Source organism: Heterodontus francisci, chromosome 26 (assembly GCF_036365525.1).
Source record: "Heterodontus francisci isolate sHetFra1 chromosome 26, sHetFra1.hap1, whole genome shotgun sequence".
In the NCBI taxonomy this organism is placed as follows: domain Eukaryota; kingdom Metazoa; phylum Chordata; class Chondrichthyes; order Heterodontiformes; family Heterodontidae; genus Heterodontus; species Heterodontus francisci.
The window spans coordinates 28900766-28914287 of NC_090396.1; positions in this window are offsets into that span (position 1 = coordinate 28900766).

Here is a 13522-nt window from a genome sequence, read left to right on the forward strand (position 1 = left end):
TGACCACACACAGTGCTCTAACAAAAAGACCCTTTGTGGGAGAAAGCATTTCTAAACAAAATATTAAAATAGCATTAAATCCAATTGAGAACTTCCAACACATCAGTTTTAAAAACATTTGAGTAAATTATGAGCAACTAAAAGAAAATAAAACCATTAATTTTTGACCATTCTTATTGGTTTAATTGATGTGGGCCCTAATTTAAATGGCCAATTTGTACTAATGCAAAGAACTTTGCATCAGCAGAAACTGCTTAATACAACATGGGAATGAAGTTGGTGAGATAATCCTATGTCATTTCAGTATCACGCTTGCTGCAATATTACTGCAACCAGCAAAAAGCCAACCTTAAAAAATATTTCAACTTATTCTTAAACTTTTTAACTTGAGCATAAAGCTGACCATCCACATGGCTATTGATTGAGATTAAGATTTTTATACTGTAGATCTTCACAAGTAAGGTACCTCCGAGCAGATCTCCTTTTTGTCTGGACAAAGAGTAGTTCAAGAGCAGCAGTATAACTCAGCTTTACATTGCTATAAACAGAACACTGGCATATGTAGTTTAACAATTCCACAAATATAATACTTACTGCTTTATGTTTACAGTCTGAGCTTTATATGCCGTGGTAAACTGGGCTGACTGAAACCCAAATCCCACAGTTGAAATGATAATGAGGTATCTCACTGCAAAACCTTCTTCTTAGTAATAACATCCCTTTCTGTTTATGTATAAAGGAAGTGCTTTCAAGGAAAAACAGTTTAATGTCAATGATTAATTCATGCATCAATAATATTTAAACTAATTGTGCATCTTTCATTGAGTTTTACTTGAAAACTGCACAAGGTTAATGCAAAATGGAACTTGCATGCTTCTTTCTGGCAAAAGCAGGGATAAGTTAGAAATGACCGAAGCTTAGCTAATTAACTCAAGCACCATCATTATAATATATCTTTCAATGCCACATCACAAGAATGTTATCCATCATTTTGTTGTGCGTAGATTCCAGATAGAGAACAAAAACCTGATGCTGTTTATGAAAAAACTGGGCAATACAGAACCTTGCTGGCAAATTTTTCAAATGTTAAACCTTTCATAATGTCTTGGGAATAGTTTGTGAATTCGATATATTTCAAGTAAATTACCTTTTCAAGTGGGGAACAGTATATTTGAACCAAGAATATATCTCCTTACCCATGCTCACTTATAAACGTATACAGATGCACTTCAGAGTTATATTCTGCTATTTGTTGCTTTTCATTACATTGTGCATTTTTAAAGGAATTATATATCATATAGAAAAATATATTACACACGCACACTCACACATAATATAATGGACTGCACCTAAAAAGAATTGTAAACAAGGCTGTTAATAGGGGCACTCTGGTAGCCCATTGCCTTAGCATGATATTTCATTCTGATAGGCCCTGAGGTGCAGCACCTACCATTTCTTGGTTGATTTTTGGCCAGTGCTGTGCCAAGTGACCAAGGTATCATTGGAGTTAGAGAAAAATTGCTGAACGAGTCATCCCAGGGAACATTTCCTATCAGTGCTTTGAAAGAAAAATTGGTGAGAGATGATCGATTATCCCTTCCACTAAAATTCACGATGGGATGGTGAGAGAAACTGTACTTTGAAGAGAAAATAGGCCACCTAATCAAATAAAACTGAGTGAGAACGCCAACAAATTCAAACTCTATTTTTATTAATATTATGAACTTCTGAATTCTCTGGTTTACTTGTGTGCCATGAAGGGTTTAGCATTTCACTCCCCTATCATTCATCACAGAAAGGAGGCTCACTTTGCTTTGGAGATAGAAATCAATACAAGTTGCCTGCGAAGTTTTTCTATGCAGCTGGACTGTCTGATCATTTGCCAATGGCTTGATTAGTTGAACCAGATTTGTAGTTTTTCTATTCAGGGGTCAATCAGAAAAACAACTCAAATCTTTAATTATTTCATATTATTTTCTTTTATCCCTCCATAATTCATAATTCAATGAAAAATTAAGTAAATTAATGGCAATATAGGTCACACTTTTAATTGATAATTGTACTTTAAGTTATAATAAGCTCTTTATCTTGAGCCAAAATGCTATTGAAATTTGTAATGAACTAAAAATCTGTAGTGCCCAGTTACAATTGGGAGCATAACTCTTCTTCATTGTGACACTCTGCATTGTGACAAGTTCTTTCTGAATGCACTTAGAAAGCTTTTACACAGAATGGCCGGAGCAATTAATTCCCTGATGTCAGCAGTATTTTCAAACTTCCTTTTCTTGCACAGCTATTTACTTGCATTTGCAGTAATCCTATTTATTGGTGATTTGGTTTGCAAATTAATCCAAGCACGCAAGTCTAGAAATGACAACAGATGGATACTTAATGCGTTTATGTGATTCCTCTGTCTGTTATTTCTACACAGCTGCTAACCAATGAATAGGGCGGCACAGTGGCACAGTGGTTAGCACCGCAGCCTCACAGCTCCAGCAACCCGGGTTCAATTCTGGGTACTCCCTGTGTCTGCGTGGGTTTCCTCCGGGTGCTCCAGTTTCCTCCCACATGCCAAAGACTTGCAGGTTGATAGGTTAATTGGCCATTATAAATTGCCCCTAGTATAGGTAGGTGGTAGGGAAATATAGGGACAGGTGGGGATGTGGTAGGAATATGGGATTAGTGTAGGATTAGTATAAATGGGTGGTTGATGGTCGGCACAGACTCGGTGGGCCGAAGGGCCTGTTTCAGTGCTGTATCTCTAAACTAAACAAAGGCTGCATTAAATGTGACAAAAGGGATATACTCTAAATAGTAACACAGTGGTAATGTTATTGGACTAGTAACCCAGAGGCCCTGACTAATGCTCTGGAGACACTGGCCAGAATGTTTCGTGACCCGGCGGGGCTGCGATCCGGGAAGCGGAAGCCAGTGCCGTAGGCGCTCCCGCTCCGTGCTCAACTGTTGCTGTGATCCAGCGCTAGCTAACCAATTATCATCTCGCCGGCAGACGTTTGAATGGAAAAGGCATGCACAGGCGGGAAGGTCAGTGGCGGCAGGGCATGAGCTGGAAGAAGGTGCTAACAGCAATTTAAAAGGGCAGTCAGTACTTTTGGTGGCTCAGAGAACACTGCTTGCTTCTCAGAGGATAGTGGGAGGAACAAGACTGACACCACAGCAGGCTGAGGGGAACAGGAGCTGTCCTCTGACTGAAAGGGGCGACCCACTGGTTGTCAGAAACCAACCTGAGACCTTGGGGGACCAAAACCCATTTGTGGCAATGGCAGAGAGAACTAACCGGGTGGTGTCCCCAGTTCACTGATGACTCCCTTTATGTCCTCCTCCAGGCAGCTGAGGCAAGGCGAGAGGTCCTCTTTCCACCAGACAGAAGGAGGATGCCTCCCTAGATCAACAGGAAAGCTTGAATGGAGGTTGCGGAGGAGATCAGCAGCCATGAGGTTGTGAGGAGGACATGGATCCAATGCTGCAAGTGAGTCAACGACCTTCTCTGCTCTGCCAGGGTAAAGGTATGTCTCAGTTCTTGTTCCTTTGTACTTATATGGATGGGCATCCAAGTGTTGATGCTGCAAAATGGAAGCCATCCACCTGGAGTGAATGGCTGCAGCCCTGTCATGGGGCATATGCCAGGCACATCTGACCTGCACAAGGGACCAGAAGTGTGCCAACCTTACACTTGAATAGCAATGGCCCCAGAGGCAGCATTCAGCAGGAGGAATGAGCAGGTGTTCCTTCAGGTCAAGTAACTGGAATGATTGTCATGTGTCTCCACAGGAGAAGAGGGCCCAGAATGCCCATGAGAGGGCATGCACCGGTGGCGGAGTTGCAATCCTTGCCATTCTCACTGCTGTGGAGGAGGAGGCATTGCTACTGGCTGGAGAGGATGGAGGCCGGTCAGTTGCTGATGGTGAGGCCAAAGCACCTGGCCAAGAGGGTGAGTTCCCCAGAGTGCAGGCACGGGGAGGAGCGGAGGGGTGGGTGGGGGTGTGGGGTGGTTCAAGTAATGAAGGTTGTTCGCGCGTTCAAACTCACACACATGTGGCCACACTGCAGTCTATGACATGCCCTTCAGTCCGGACTGTCACTCAGACCTGATCATTCTGTTTTCCATTGCAGGTGAATTGCAGCTTCTGCCAGGCGAGGTATCTAGGAGACGTCCAACCACCTCTGAGGAGGAGGAGGGGACCTCAGATGGTGCAGCGGCACATCCTGTCCCCGGACCAAGCACCAGCTCAGAAACAGTCATCTCGGTTGGGCTCATAGCGTGTTTAGATTTGTGGTCACAACCTGATGCCAACACCACATAAGTGCCGGACCAGCTGCCAGAGCAGTATCGGCTGATGCCTCAGACACTCAGGGGACTGTGGGAGGCCAGGCTAGTGCTGAGGCCCAAGCTGATGACAAGGCTCTGAGGTCATCCATTCGGCGGGAGATGCTGCACGTGCAGCGTGAGGTGCGTGGCATCTGGCGAGTTACCAGAGACGATGTGTGCTCTGGCTCGGAATTTGGAGGTATCCTTCCAGACCATGAGTTTCTGCACAGTCCCTGTCATCTGAGCAACTGGCTTCCTCCATTGACAGATTGACGACTGCAGTGGAGAGCCAGCTCCAGCAGGCCACTCAGTGTTTATTGGAGATGCGCGGAGACTTGCACACCATCTCAGAGTCAGTGAGCTCCATGTATCAGTGACTATGTGAGAGAGGGAAGTCTCCTCCAGGTGCCCATCCCTCTCAGGTCAGCAGGGAGGTCCAAATGAACCTCATGATGGCACAGGAGCAAAAGCAGTCTGCACCTGGGGGGTCCTCTCAGGGCGCTCCTGATGTGTACAGCGGCTGTTTGTCCCCTCTGCCAATGACAGTAGCACCTCAGAATGCCAGGACGACAGAGGGTGGTCCTGAGACTGCTCAGGTTCACCTCAACATGCTGGGGCACTCATGGCCTCGGGCAGCCAGAGGATGCCCACCAAGGTCATCCCAAGCCACGGGGCAGCTTGATCCGCCACCTGCCTCTACCGTAGCTGGCGGCGAGGGGGAATTCAACACGCATGAGAACCAGGAAACGTTTTAAGAAGTCACAGTAACTGCATCTAGGTTTCACTGGTGTGATTTTGAATCATGTTAACTTATGTGCAACTTTCAACAAACTTTATTAAATTACTCATTTGACTTATTTCTGTCTCAAGTGACTGATAATGTATGAGGCGAACCTTTTCCTCTGCATGAGCTGGAGACTTGGGGGAGGTGCACCATTGGGCTATGGTGTGTTAAAGAGAAAGATGGACTGTAGCTTTTAGGCTTCCACCTCAATGATGTTCCCTTCAACATAAGGTCAGAAGTGGGGATGTTCGCTGATGATTGCACAGTGTTCAGTATCGTTCGCAATTCCTCAGATTACTGAAGCAGACTGTGCCTGCATGCAGCAACACCTGGGCAAAATTCAGGCTTGTGCTGATTCATAAGTACAAGTAACATCTGCGCCACATAAATGTGTCAGGCAATGGCCATCTCCAACAACAGAGAATCTAACCATCTCCCCTTGGCATTACCATCGCCGAATCCCCCAGCTTCAACATCCTGGGGTTACCATTGACCAGTAACTGAACTGGACCTGCGGCAACAAGAGCAGATCAGAGACTGGAAATTCTGCAATGAGTAACAACCCTTCTGGCTCCCCAAAGTAAAGGTCTGCTCCCCGACCCGAACCTGACGGGACCCGACGACATGTGTTGGGTTTGGGTCGGGTCGGGTCGGATTGGACATGCTCTATACCACCTTAGGTAAGTGACTTTAATGTTAATTTACTTTTTGCACTTTAAAGGTGGTTTTGCTACAGTTATTTTCAGCTTTTGCAGGTAAGGAACAAAGTGAAAAATGGAAGGTAGGTTAACTGATGGTCAGGTCGGGTCGGGTGCGGAAAAAAATGGAAGGACTCGGGCCGGGTCGAGCTCGGATGGGGTTCTGTTGGGCTTGGGTTGGGTCTCATTTGCAGACCCGAGCAGGCCTTTACCCCAAAGCCTGTCCACCATGTACAGGGCACAAGTCAGGAGTGTGATGGAATACTTCCCATGTGCCTGGATGAGTGCAGCTGCAACAAATCCCAGTAATCTTGACCATCCAAGACAAAGCAGCCTGCTTGATCGGCACCCCGTCTACCACCTTAAACATTCACTCCCTTCACCACCTGCACACAGTTGCAGCAGTGTGTACCACCTACAAGATGCACTGCAGCAACTCACCAAGGCTCCTTCCACAGCACCTTCCAAACTTGTGACCTCTTTCACGTAGAATGACAAGGGGAGCAGACGCAGCACCACCACCTGCAAGTTGCCCTCCAAGTAACACACCATCCTGACTTGGAATTATATCGCCATTCCTTCACTGTTACGGGGTCAAAATCCTGGAACTCCCTTCTTAACAGCACTGTTAGAGTATTTACACCACAGGGACTATAGCAGTTCAAGAAAGCAGCTCACCATCACCTTCTCACAGGTAATTAAGGATGGGCAATAAATGCTGGCCTTGCTACTGGCGCTCACATCCCATGAACCAATAATAAAAATAAAACTTGCATTTATATAGCACCTTTCATGATCACAGGGCATCCCAAAGTGCTTTACAGCCAATGAAATACTTTTGAAGTGTAGTCAGTGTTCTAATGTAGGAAACGCAGCTGCCAATTTGTGCATTGCAAGTTCCCACAAGCAGCAAAGTGATAATGACCAGATAATCTGTTTCAGTGTTGTTGATTGAGGAATAGATATTGGCCAGACACTGGGAGAACTCCCCCGCTCTTCTTTGAAATAGTGCCAAGGGATCGTTTACATCCATCATAGAGAGCAGACAGGGCATTTTTTTTAATAATTGAAAAAATTAAATGAGAATCCAGGGAACAACTTGTGAAAAATAACTAATTAAATTAAATCAAATCATATCCCTTCCTATACCTTTACAGAAAACAATTTCTGCAGGTACAGATTTTGCTCTGTCACATATGATCCTCAAATGTTTTCTATAATTGGGGTGCTAGGACTTTAGATTGATCTGGTTTTGGCTCCAGGATATGAGGAACAAAGACTCATAGTGTTGGACACCATCAAGCTGGGCGAGAGTGGAAGGTAAGACTAGTTTGTTACGCCAATGTGTTTAGTTTGATTGATAATTTTCTTTAATCCACTGACTGGAGATCTGAATTTGTATTTTTTTTAAAGACATTTAAAACAGGATGACTGCTAGCAGCTTAAGAGGATCACCTAGTTTGCAACACTGTATCCTTCACTGTTATGCTTGTGAGGAGGGAGACGAAATGTCTGCTAATTTCCCAGCAAGAACCAAGACCCAGGAAGTTTAAAGGAACTACCTGTTCTTTTCAACAAGCAGAGAGATACTGCTAACTGCTATGTTTGAATCACTGAGTGACGGTTATGTGACAAACCCCTCTCCATCTGTGGTTTTTAAGCTGTTTTTTTTCTGCAGCAGAGGAGAAGCAACTGGACTCTGACATGAGCAGACTCCAAGTGGGGGTCCCTCTCTCTCTCTCTCTCTCTCTCCATTCCAGCTTGAAAGCTTTCAAAGCCTGCCTGTTGACTGACCACCTTTGCATACTCTGGCTACAATCAAAAACCCCTTTGGAGGAAATCATCTGCATCACTGTCTCCAAAGAGACTCACTGAACCAGTCATTTACCTCTTCAAACTGAAAGTTTCAGGAACACTGAATTCAGCTAGAAGCCAGCCAAATTACCAAACACCACAGACTGTATATCTTTTTTTATGGACTCTAACTCAACCAATCTACCTTTCCCCATTCTCTAACCTATATGTGTGTGTGTAAACCTCTAGTCTGTGTGTGAGTGAAAGTTGGCACATTGTTTATTTTATTGGTTCGGTTTAGGTACAATAAAGTTAATCTCTTTCTTTGTTAACTCAAGCAAACCTGTCCGATTGATTCTTGCTATGATCATAGCAGGTAAGTAATCAAACATCCACTTTAAGATAGAATTAAACCTGTTGTGGTCAAAAAAGGAGAGGGAAAAGAGGGAAGCACTTCCAATCCTCCTCACTTGACCATAGCAAGTTAAATTCGGAATTCATGCAAGAGGTTCAGCATGCTTGGATTTTAAAATTTGCAGTTTTTAAGACTTTACCTCTGCAATTAATTTATACGAAGAAAGATTTACAGAATGCCTTTCACAATCTCAGGATGTCCCAAAGAGCATTACAGCCAGCGAGGTACCTTTGAAGAGTCTTCTTCTTAGGCAGTCCCTCGGGATCGAGGATGACTTGCTTCCACTCCAGTGCAATGGGTTCTGAGATGGCTGATAAGTCCAATGCATGATCTGCAAACTCTGCCTTATGAGGGGCAGAAAGTGCTTGAAGGGTCAGGTCGATGAGTAGTCTGGAGGTTTGTGCACTCCCCCCAATGCCTCTACCTCATCTCCACATGTTCCTAACTAAGTCTCTCGAGGTGTATGATGCCTTCCCGAATGAGCTTTCTCCATCTAGGATAGTCACGAGACAGGGATGTTTGATCTCTTCAGGGATTTTCTTTTAAGGACATCGCTAAAGTGGCTCCGCTGTCCTCCTGCTGGGATCAAGTTCGGAGTAGAACAGCTGCTTCGGGAGTCTAGTGTCAGGAGTGCAAGCGACATGTCCCACCCAGCGGAGCTGGATTTTTAGTGCCCCAATGCTGGGCAGGTTGGCTTGGGAGAGGACGCTGCTGTTGGACCACCTTTCTTGCCACTGGATTTGGAGAATCTTGTGGAGGCACCTCTGGTGGTATGTCTCCAGTGCTTTGAGGTGACTGCTGTAGGTTGCCAAAGTCTCCAAAGTACTAAGGAACACAGGGATCACTGCTGCCTGGTAAACCATGGTTTTTGAAGAGTAGTCAGTGTTGTAATGCAGGAAAACAGGCAGCCAATCTACTCACAAGATCCCACAAACAGAAATGAATTAAATGACCAGATCATCTATTGTAGATGTTGGTTGAGAGTTAAATGGGAGCGTGTAAGAATAAGGAAGAGATTGCAGGATGGCATATTTGCAGTTTAGGTGGAACACAAGAGGAGATTCCACAGCAGCACTGGCCACAGTATTACTGATAAAATAGAAACAAAAAAGAATTTCTAACTTTTGAGCAGTTTCTTTTACAAGTTAATTGCAGTTAGTAATGAGAACCAAGTTAATCAATGATTAAAATGTCATAAGATCCTTGAGTACCATTTCCCATCAATTATTTAGGTGTAGGTATTATCCCAGTTCCACATCAATGCAAAGAGGTTTCGGGTGCTCACAGATATAGAAGGTGACAATGTAAATTGGGAGTTATATTCCAATTGAACCATTGAGAATATTATGAACATCTGATTTTGCAGGGCCCTGCTCCAGTGCAGAGCCTTGTGTGAGGTGGTCATACAATTAAAGCAACAGGCCTGCGCACCTCAGGGGATGCATTATTTTAAAGTCAAATGATTTGTAACTTATCCAGAAGTTGTGTTGTTAGTGAGTGGTAGTCTTGCTAGAGCAGCTGTTTCCCCTGGCTGGACAGTCCAGAATTAGGGATCATAGTTTCAGGATAATGGGTTGGCCACTTAGGAGAAATTTCTTCATTCAGAGGGTCATGAATCTTTGGAATTTGCTAATCTGTGGATGCTTTGTCAATGAGTATATTCAAGACTGAGATGGACAGATTTCCTGGGCACTAAGGGAATCAAGGGGTAGGAGGATAGGGTGCAAAGTGGAATTGAAGTTCAGCCATGATCCTACTGAATGGCAGAACAGGTTCAAGTGGCTGTATATTGCCTACAGCTGCCCCTATTTCTTATGTTATGTAGAGGCACAAGAATTAGGTAAATGATTTCATCTCAGCCTCAAGTCGTTCACTCACTTCCACCGTTTGTGGCTGGGCACTCAGCCCAGACCCCTGTTGAAACTGGGCTTGTAGTGCCCATTACTGCCTACCCTTAAAATAAAATTAGCTGACAGGCCAGGAGCTCAGCAAAGTGGTCAGATGGGGAGGCACAGTTCTGAATCAGCATTATCTGGACTTCACCCAGCACCACTCAAAGTGTCCTGAGCATCTGCACTGGCTGAGGCTGAGCTCAGAGTCCCTACCTGAGCCATTAATCAGGATAGGCCCCTCTGTGGTCACTGATGGACAGTATAAAAATTAAAGCGACCAACAGGCTAAGAGCAGTGCAAATATCTGGTCAGGAGGATATTGATGATCTTGAATCAACATTGATCTCAAAATCTCGGGTCCCCTTCACTGACAGAGAAGGGCTGAGCCCTGAGATTCCATTGCTACCTGAGGTGGGGATTCAAGTCCCTGCTGTTGCCACTGACCAAACTACACTTTGACTTCCACTATTGCTACTACCCAAGGTCAGGGTCTGAGGCCCTGTCGCTACCTAAGACTAGGTTTCAAATTCCTTCTTTTTCCAGTTTAGCCCAGAGTACAAAAGCTTTGCTTTTTAATCTGAGTAACACAGCAGGACATGACTAGGCTTCCATTAGATATCTGTGATCTTTACAGAAGATACCACACTACATTCAAATTATTTAAAGAACTTTTTCCTTTGAAAATTTGTTTGATAGGAATATTCAAAATACTAATATCTTAAAGCTGAACTACACAATATTTCCTATTTACACTTTCTTATTTATATTTACCTCTGTTATCATTACTAGTCTAATAGCAACTACTGCTGCCATTTTGGAATATCAGGAATTCCTACCACAATACTACTGTAATAATACTACCACTTGCATTTACATAACACCTAAGGCTCCGATTAATTCATGTAATTACTATGAAGTGCATAGTCTTGTTATATAGGCAAACATAGCATTCTGTATTAGAGGTGGCCCACGGACGGTAATGAGTCATTTGACCATTTACATTTTTTTGGCAATATTGTTACGATTGAGGTGGGACGAATGCACTGTCTTTCTCTAGTTCCACAAGTCATAACATATATTTAAATGTTTACCCAGTTACTGAAACGGCTAATTATATACTCTATTTTTACTTCAGAATAAAATCCACCAACCAGGTTTCTTTAATAAACAACAAAATTATCAATTTATGATAAAACAAGATGTATTCAGCAAAGATGCAAAGCATTAACACAGAAATTAAAATATGAAAGTTCCCTTCTATCTTAGCCCAACATACACACACATACACCCTCACCAGTTTAAGAAAAAAGCAAATACGTTTTCTCTGCAGACGTCTTTTTACAAAAAAAAGGAAATCTTTGGCCAAATACCTGTTAATTCTTGAAGGAAAAGGAGAAGATTTGGAATGATATCAGCTGTCCCTTTATTCTGGCGTCCCAAATACACATAAATGGCTATGTCACTGGGATCTTTCTGGAGCAGTTCTTTTCAGGTGGAGTTGAGAATTCGTCTGGCAAGCTTTTCAGGAGAAATGCAGCATCAGGGATTTCAGCTATCACACACTGGATTCACAGGGTTTCTCGAGAGATGGACAAAAGATGAATGGGTGTCTTCTGTCTTAACAGGCTGACCCCCAACTGACTTAAACCAATGTCCAAAACAAAACCAACTATTGACCACCATAAATCTTTACATGTCACTTCTCTGTAAACAACTCCCCCTAGTCACCAAGGCATTTGCTGTTTACTTCGCTGAAGACATGTGACTTCCAGTCAGTGTTTTTAAACAAAAAGCTCAAGTCCCAAAGTCCTTCTGGTGACCTTTATTTTAAAAAAACAAAGTCCAGCATTATGGAATCACTTCAGTCCTCCAAAGGAGTCCATATCCACAATCTTAGACCACGAGTCCTCAAAAACTATTTTAAAAAATTGAAGCACTTTCATAACAATATTTATTGAAGGAGGACGTTAGGCAGGATAGAAGGAGGATTTCCTGCTCTTATTTGAACAGTGCAATGGATATTTTCATTTCCACCTTAACTACTGGAAAGAATCACTCTTCCAGTACTAGGTATGCATTATGAGCTCAAACCCTTGTGTAGGACTCAACTCGCAATCTTTTGCCCCAGAGCCAAGCAGACAATTGGGAGGACCAGCAAAAAGGAAATCATACAGAATGCTGTGTATAGGAAAATCATTCCCACATCTTCTGTGCGATTCCAATAAATATAGAAATCACTGTCGAGATAAAAGGATTGTGGTTTCGACATCCCTGAAATAAAAACTGGCTAAGTGAAAGTTTTATTCGAGTTTTGACCTTCAATGCCATCTTTCATTCTACTACATGTCTAATCGGATGATTATGAGGTTATTTAAACGAATTCACATTCAGGCCCATTTTTCCTCCTGTTTGTTTTAATGAAATAAAAGGAAGAGACACTTGACCAAATAGTTTGTTGTCAAGATGGGACATTCAGTTGAAGAGGGACCTTAGAAGACAATATAAGTAAAACCAAACACTAGTTGTGTCATGATGATCAATTTATTAAGGATACCCAGTTCCAAAACTTTTTTTAATGTTTATGTAGCTTTTTTTAATACTTTGGCTTCTAAACTATTGCCGTTATATACACAAAGCAAAATTTCCATTGTGTTAAACACCATAAGAAAATACATAGTATTTACAAAGTGCAAAAATAAGGCATATATGAATACAGAAAGAATTTAGCCCATAGGATTGGTCAAAGTACCAATGACTCTTCTGAGGCAGTTTGATATGGCAGTCATCTTGTACAAATGGGCTGTTTGCTCCCTACATTTCTCTTGATTGCCTGAAACACTGTGCTCTAGGTGGCTTTTTTGGAGTAGAATTTGATAACCTGATCATATTTATTGAAGGCAAATGCTGTTGTTAGATTATGAAACAGATTAGTCATTTGAATATCTTCTTAACTCACAAGGCAAGCAGCACCACTTATACACTCTTAAATAAAGATGGCAGGTTTGTTTAAAACATGTTGTAAGTTAATCTACTGTATACTTTGATAGGAGTAACCCAGGTGTAAAGCTCTTTGGTGCACTGCAGTGCTAGAATACATGTTCCACCAAGGCCTGTAACTCCCTAACTTCATCAGTTCCTATTCACATATGAGAGATGGTCTGCAGAAGCGAGACACTTTCACAGAGGCAGGGAGGGAAACTGGAGGCGAGCACAAGATGTTCAAAAAGATGGAATGGCCATTAATGGTACAAGCCTTGGAGTTGAACAAGGAAAGCCAAAGGGGGAAAATAAAATAAAGGGACTAGGTAGCAAAAGAAGAAAAAAAGTATTTGCAATATTCTGTGCATTTCCAATTCAGTTTTTCAGTGTCCATTATAACCAACTTTGTATGTTTTACCTGATGCACTGTACAATCCAATGCACTAATGAAAACACTCCAAAAGTTGTACTTATGATTTTTGCACTAATTGGTTGTCCACAAAAGTTTCAATTGTGCTGATGATGCAAGTCAGACCTCTCTTCTCCCTGCCCAACTCTAGGTTTACATATAAAAACCCATGTAAAGATGTGGCTTATAACTAAACTTTGTGGTACAATCTTAAAACAAAT